Raw genomic sequence first — 7,819 nt, 5'->3', positions numbered from 1 at the left:
GGGATGAAACTGCAAGAGCTGGAATCCATTCCATGATGGCAAGAAGTTCTTTCCTGTCAGGGTGCTTGTCCCTGACACAGGGACCAGCGCAGAGAGCCTGTGCATACCCCATGCCCACCAACATCCAAGGCCAGCTTGGACAGGGGCCGCAGCAACCTGCTGTGCTGCGAGGCTGCTCAGCTTGGAACCAGATGATCCTTAGGGTCCCTTCCAGGCCAAACCATTCAAGGATTTCATCATTCCACCATGCCCATCTCCCAGTGTGGAGCGGCCCTGAAACTTCTGTGACATCACAGCTCCCACAGCGTTCCAGGTGGAACGTCCAGCACCTGGAAACCACCACAGCAGACACTCTGCCTGCTGCCAGCGCTCAGTTGGCGCTTGCTCTGCGCTCTGCCCGTCAGCACTCAGCTGTTGCTGCTGCTGCCTGGGCTTTTCCTGCTGCCTGCTCTGGAGCACCAACCCCAGCAGGATGAGCACTGCTGCGCCAGTGGAGGTACTGTGCCATTCCAGGGAGGAGGCAGCCTGTTTGAGCAGGCTGCAGCCATGTGGGAATGGATGGTGTGGGACAGGAACCCCACTGTGAGATTGTGCTGTCTCTTGCAGACTAACAGAGACACTGTGGTGGCGATGGAAGTGGACATGGTGCTGAATGAGGAAGAGATGATGGAGGTGGACGTGGAAGACCAGGTTGAGGAGATGGAAGTTGATGAGGAGGATGACATCGAGGCGATGGAAGTGGATGAGAAGGATGAGGAGGAGCCCATGGTCCTCGGATGAAGATGGAGCCCCACAAGTAAGACAGGCAGATGCTCCCCATGCCCTGCCCACAGACACAGTGGCTGCCCTGGCGCCAGGCTGGGGCTGGGCTGGATGGCCCCGCTCAGGGACACGCTGCCCACAGGGGGCCTGGATTGTGCTGCCACAAGCACCAGCCCTGGCCTGCCCTGCACTTGCCTGGGGCCACAGCAGCCCTGCCAGCCCTGTCCCAGCTCCTGGGGCCCAGCTGGGCCCAGTGCTGGCAGCTGACTCCAGCTTTGCTTCTTTCTTCCTTCCAGGACAGATGCAGATGATGGCTGCAGATATTACGGCGGTGTATATATGTTTGAAAAGTTAGGATCTTTTTGTAAATATGTTCTTAGGTTAGTAGTTCTTTGTAAATATGTTTTGAAGATTGTTACTCCATAGGATCCCATGGAAATATGTGCAGTAGATTGTTGTTGTTGTTGTTATGAGGATTGTTGTAATGAAATGTGTTCTGTAAATCCTCGTGTTTGCCGATGTTCAGCAAATAAATAATGATTCTTTATAAAACTTCACTTCTCTTTCTCATTCCTTTGGGCACTGTCAGAACCCCGGACCTCCCCCTGACCATCCTAAATGATTCCAGCCCCAGCCAGGGGGCTTTAAATCCCTGGCAGGGGGTTCAGAGACCCTGGCATGTAGCCAAAGACCCCTGGGCCTTTGAATTTAACCCATAAAGCATGTTACCACCTTTATGTCAAGAATTAAAAGTCACAACAATTTAGATAGTCTAGTAATAGTAATCACAAAGTGAACGGAAAACATTTAGAGCACTGTACACAGAGGTTTTGAACCTTGTACGAAAGAGTTTGGTATTATCTACATAGATAGAAAAATTTGGGTGTACCCAGTCCTTCCTCTTTCTTCTCGCTAGCATCCATATGAAAGACGATATTACCATTCACATATTGGTTTCAAGTAGAAAGTCACTATCTAACTTAAGTAATAGCTATTAAAACATTCTTGTAAACATAGTATAGTCAGGTTTTAATATAAAAGATAACACCAACCCAAGAGGCAAAAAGAGTACCTTAAGCTGACCTGCTGAACAAACCTCAGCAGGCCAGCAAAAAAATGTTTTAGACAAAATATAAAAATCAACCTTAAGAGAGTGAAGCACATACTTCTCAACTCTTCCTTCGACAGCTAAGTTAGAGAAAAAGAGACTTCTAACGTACCTCGAAATCCCCTCAACCAAAGAAAACCCAAGAGGCACAGGCAGCGTTTGCACAGTTGGGATTTCCACTTGTTCCGGGATCCCGAGGCTGGAGCTCCCTGGGGCTGCTGCCACGGCCACCCCGCGCCTGGGGGTCCCTGTGCACAGGGGGTCCCACTGACACCACTGCTGCCGCTGGCCACTGCTGCTGCTCCTGGGCTGGGGCACAGCCGCGTCCCCAAGAGCTGAGCTCTCACCAGCACAGAGGGGGCTCTCGCTGCACTGGCCCCTGCAGCCATGCCACCAAAGCAAGGCAGGAAACTTTCAGCCACCCTTCCTGCTGCAGCCACAGCCACTCCTGGCTCCAGAGCCGCCATCAGCCCACAGGGATGCAAAATCCACCTGCCCGCTCTCAAGGCCTTGACAGCCTTGGCAACTGTGGCACCTGCATCTGGGCTGCTGCAGGGGCTGATGTTTAAGGCTTGCAGCCTCCAAAGGCTCCGGGCTCTGCTTCCCACCCTGCTCTGCACTGCCCTGGGCCCGCATTGCTCAAGAGACAAAAGCCAAGCCAGGGCATCCTCACCCTGCCCAAATTGCTGAATTGACTGCAGTCCTTAGGACCTTCTCCACTTTCAAAGAACCTCTTCCTTTGATCACTGATTCGGCACATGTCTATGACCTAGTGCAGCGGGCCGAAAATTCCATTTTCAAAGACATTTCTAACCCCTACTAGAGCATTTGCTTTCCCCTTTCATTTCTCTTCTGTCCCACAGACAACACCCACACTATATCATGCACACAAGGTCTCATACCACCCTTCCTGCATTTATAGTAGGCAATGCTAGAGCAGATGCCTCAGCAATGCTTCTCCAAACCTCCCTACGGAATCTTTCTGACCAGGCTAGGATCCGCCACCACTTCTACCATCAAAACATTCCTGCACCGCTCAGCATCTTTAAAATTACCCAAGATCAGGCAAGATTCATGGCAGCCACCTGCCCAAATTGTCAGCAACGTGCCTTTGCTTCTGTCAGAGCTGCACTCAATCCAAGAGGACTAAAGACTCTCCAGATCGGGCAATCACACATCACACACCAAGCCCCTTTTGGGAGACTAAAATACATCCCCGTCTCAATCCACACCGACAACGCTGCGATTTCTGCCCCTGCCCATGCTGCTGAAAAATCAAAAGATGCTATAAAACGTTCCTTTTTAGCCTTTTCCACCTCCCCTGTTCCACAGGAAATTAAAACTGATCATGGTCCTGCTTATACTTCCCACTGATTCCAACCGTTTTCTGACCAGTGGGCTACAAAACATGTCACAGCCATACCACACTCTGCCACAGGACAGTCCATCGTCCAGAGGGCCCACTCTTCCATCCAAAGGATCCTTGATCAACAGAGACAGGGAGTCCACATATTATCTCCCATTGAGAGCCTGGCCAAGGCCCTTGATGTGCTCAACTTTTTGAACAACTCCCCCAGTCATCAGGCATTTTATATTTAATTGGCAGCCCAATAAAAAGAAAAGCCACCTGTTTTGATCAAAGACCCTGAATCCAAACAAATTATGGGCCCTTTCCCATTCATTACTTGGGAGGGAGGATATGCTTGTGTCTCTACAGCAGCAGGCCCAAGACGCATCCCAGCAAAAAACATAAAACTCTTCTGCCAATGGCCAGGCAAACACCACAGCCACCATCAGAAAAACAGAACAAAAGCCTAAGAGAGACAGCAGCAGCCTGCAAAAGAAGAAGAAGGACAGAAGAAGATCTCCTAAGCAGTGTGGACCACACACACCAACACCAAGAGAGCTCAGACACCACTAACTGCGATATCCCGCTTAACAATTGGAAAAACTGTATTCTAGCCTTGATATTTGATTCTTCTAATAAGAAGACTTCAAACCCTTGCCTTACAGAAGAGAAAGTTTAGTGGGACCAGAATTTCAGTTTCACATTGCAATCTCCCTATCTCTTTACTTTCAGGCCACCCAAGCCTCCACCCACTAGTAAATTAGCTGAAGTCAAAGGATGCTGTCCTTTCTTGCCACTGCAGCAGGAAGCTGGATGCTCCTAACTATGCCGCATGCCTTCGCATGGGTGGTTCCACAGCCAAGCCACAATTTCTTGCCCATGGCCACACATGTCAACCTCTTCTCACATAGGGACTCAGTATACCAGAGCGGCCAGCTGCTCACAGATCAAATCAATAAGATCCAGACAAAAGGCAACAACGACTGGCTCACTGGACTGTTGAAAGACTGGGGCATGAAAGGCTGGCTTTCATCTTTACGTCCAACAATATGAAGTCTAATAAGTCTAAGTGCCGTGTTCTGCATTTTGGCCACAAAAATCCCCTACAGCGTTACAGGCTGGGGACGGTGTGGCTGGATAGTGTTCAGGCAGAAAGGGACCTGGGGGTGCTGGTTGACAGCCGATTGGATATGAGCCAGCAATGTGCCTTGGTGGCCAAGAAGGCCAACGGCATCCTGGCCTGCATTAGGACTTGTGTGAGCAGCAGGAGCAGGGAGGTCATTCTCCCCCTGTACTCGGCACTGGTGAGGCCACATCTTGAGTACTGTGTCCAGTTCTGGGCCCCTCAATTTAGGAAGGATATTGAGATACTTGAGCGTGTCCAGAGGAGAGCAACGAGGCTGGTGAGGGGCTTGGAAAACAAGCCCTACGAGGAACATTTGAGGGAGCTGGGGTTGTTTAGCCTGGAGAAGAGGAGGCTTAGAGGTGACCTTATTGCTCTCTACAACTTCCTGAAGGGAGGTTGTAGACAGGTGGGGGTCGGTCTCTTCCACCGGGCAGCAACTGACAGAACAAGGGGACACAGTCTCAAGCTACGTCAGGGAAGGTATAGGTTAGATATTAGGAAAAAAATTTTCACTGAAAGAATAATAAAGCACTGGAATTGTCTTCCCAGGGAGGTGGTGGAATCACCATCACTGGATGTGTTTAAAAAAAGACTGGACATGCCACTTGGTGCTATAGTCTAGTTGAGATGTTAGGGCATAGGTTGGACTTGATGATCTTAGGGGTCTCTTCCAAACTCATGTTTCTGTGATTCTGTGATTTAGTCAAGACTGTTTTGTGGGCTTTGTTTCTTGTATTCATTGTCTTGGTTATTCTATCCAGTTTTGCTCAACGCTTGCAAAAGTCCATGGCAGAAGCCTTCATTCTTGAAAACAAAAAGGGGGCACTTGTGGAGGCCCAGGGACCTCTCATTGCAACTGTAATACCTTAGGGCAAAGGGGACCAAGGTGAAACAGAGAAACCCCTCTGAATGCAAGGCTCTCACCCATGGCCACTTGCAGCCTCTTGCAATCCGCAGGTTTTGTTGCTATCACCCACTTCAACTGCCATTTTTTCCTTATATCTACTCTCCAGAGAATGTTCTCCTCTCTCTTCTCCCCTGCTGGTCCTGGCTTCACCCCTTCTCCCCCCCGAATGAAACCCTCAGACCCCAGCCTCATTTTCTCTCTGGCCCTGGACCCTCTTCATGGCAATGCACAGCGTTTGGAGTTCCACACAAAGACCCATCTCTGGCCTCATTCATCAGCACTTGAAGCAAGTGTGCTCCGGCCTCTGGGAGTGCAGCTCGCTCACACGGGCTCACTGTGGACACGCCGCAATCACACAGTCATTGAGTGCACCAGAGAACCTGGCCTCTAATAAAAGGCAGGAATGCCACAGCCCACCCAACCCAATGCCTTGCATGTCTCTACTTTTTCCTTCTCCTCTCATCTCTCATGTCACTTTCCCCATTTCCTCTCTCTGCCAGCTTGGCTTCTCTCTCTCCTGGCTGCAGCTTCAGCCACATGTGTGACACTGCAGGAACAGCCTGACCCACAGGGAAGTGGGAGAGGACTCTTTGTCAGCAACTGAAGTCACAGAACAAGGGGGAATGGGATGAAACTGCAAGAGCTGGAATCCATTCCATGATGGCAAGAAGTTCTTTCCTGTCAGGGTGCTTGTCCCTGACACAGGGACCAGCGCAGAGAGCCTGTGCATACCCCATGCCCACCAACATCCAAGGCCAGCTTGGACAGGGGCCGCAGCAACCTGCTGTGCTGGGAGGCTGCTCAGCTTGGAACCAGATGATCCTTAGGGTCCCTTCCAAGCCAAACCATTCAAGATTTTCATCATTCCACCACGCCCACCTCCCAGTGTGGAGCGGCCCTGAAACTTCTGTGACATCACAGCTCCCACAGTGTTCCAGGTGGAACGTCCAGCACCTGGAAACCACCACAGCAGACACTCTGCCTGCTGCCAGCACTCAGTTGGCGCTCGCTCTGCGCTCTGCCCGTCAGCACTCAGCTGTTGCTGCTGCTGCCTGGCCTTTTCCTGCTGCCTGCTCTGGAGCACCAATCCCAGCAGGATGAGCACTGCTGCGCCAGTGGAGGTACTGTGCCATTCCAGGGAGGGGGCAGCCTGCTTGAGCAGGCTGCAGCCACGTGGCAATGGATGGTGTGGGACAGGAACCCCACTGTGACATTGTGCTGTCTCTTGCAGACTAACAGAGACACTGTGGAGGAGATGGAAGTGGACATGGTGCTGAATGAGGAAGAAATTATGGAGGTGGACGTGGAAGAGCAGGTTGAGGATATGGAAGTAGATGTGGAGGATGACATCAAGGAGATGGAAGTGACACCAGGAGGAATTTCCCCAGGGAAATGCTGCTCTGGCCTTGGCAGGGGCTGCCCAGGGAGCTTTGCAGTGCCCATCCCTGCAGCTGTCCCAGGAAGGCCTGCAGGTGGCACTCAGGGCTCTGGGCTGGGGACAAGCTGGGCATCGAGCACTGCTGGGACTCCATGGTCTCACAGACCTTTCCCAACCTTAGTGATTCCATGAGTCTATGATTCTATGAAGACATGATTCAGAACAGAGTTAACTCAAATCTATCGTACACAAATATTACAGAGGTCAAAATTCACGTGAATGAAATTTAAGATTATTCTTTAAGACTGAAAGAATCGTATGTCAATGTTGCATATAGGTAAAGCCCTATAAAAGAAGAGCCTTGTTACCCTTGTAAGATGATGCCTCGGGCCTCCTGCTTCGGCTAAGTACAGCTAACAGGCAGGGGTGAGGGGCTCCCAGCAGGGCAGGGAGAGCCGAGCTCAGGATCCCAGGCATCCGAGCAGAAGGGGATTGGTGTCTCCTTTATTGAGGTGGGTGTTAATAAGGTCCCAGTTCAGTGGCTGTTGTCACCAGCAGAGACTCACCCCACGGCAGAGGAAGCAGCTCTGGGCTGGGCTCCTGCAGCAGCAGTGGAATTCCTTTCCCCAAGAGCAGTGGCTCCCACAGTGCTCCTCCAAAGCCAAGACAGGGCTAGGAGCTGCACCCAGCCCCTTCCCCCAGCCCAAATCCCACAGTAGCTCTGGCCCTCCTCCTGCTTCCCCAGGGAAAACTCCCAAAGAAACAGAGCTCTCCCTTTGTCTGAAGCACCCAGCAATCACCTGCCATTAGCAACTCACTGGCAAGAAATTCTACAGGTGAAAAGGAAGAACAGAAAAGAAAACCCTTCCCCAAACAAAGAGGTGGCCAGATGCTGAAGGAGCACACACACATCCCCAGCTGGTGAGAAACCCTCCCCCTGCCTCAAAGAGGAAGAGTCTGACGGTGCAGGAGTGAAACCCACAGACATTACAACCAGCCAGGTTCCAGCTGAACTGCAAGGGCAGCCACAGCCAGCAGCAGTCGCCCCTGTAGAACCAAGGAGATCGAAGATGAAATCAGAGCACCCAAATGCTGTGGAGTCTGGCAAATCTGGGGCCATCTCAATACACCACCTTCACTGCAACCATTAATGCCCATACCAACCCAGAGACAGTGGGCTCTGCCACCAA

The 7,819-nt window shown here is 51.4% G+C and overlaps 1 long non-coding RNA gene across 1 annotated transcript; it reads left to right on the top strand.

Annotated features, from left to right (window-relative positions):
• The first annotated feature begins 388 nt into the window (after nt 1-388).
• Nucleotides 389-1,283, top strand: LOC135278887 (uncharacterized). The gene is made up of 3 exons (XR_010346265.1): nt 389-496; nt 607-796; nt 1,059-1,283. It is a non-coding gene; the product is annotated as an uncharacterized LOC135278887 (long non-coding RNA).
• Nucleotides 1,284-7,819: the final 6,536 nt, after the last annotated feature.

This window comes from Passer domesticus, chromosome 11 (genome assembly GCF_036417665.1).
Source record: "Passer domesticus isolate bPasDom1 chromosome 11, bPasDom1.hap1, whole genome shotgun sequence".
In the NCBI taxonomy this organism is placed as follows: Eukaryota; Metazoa; Chordata; class Aves; order Passeriformes; family Passeridae; genus Passer; species Passer domesticus.
This window is presented reverse-complemented; position numbering and strand designations above follow the sequence as displayed.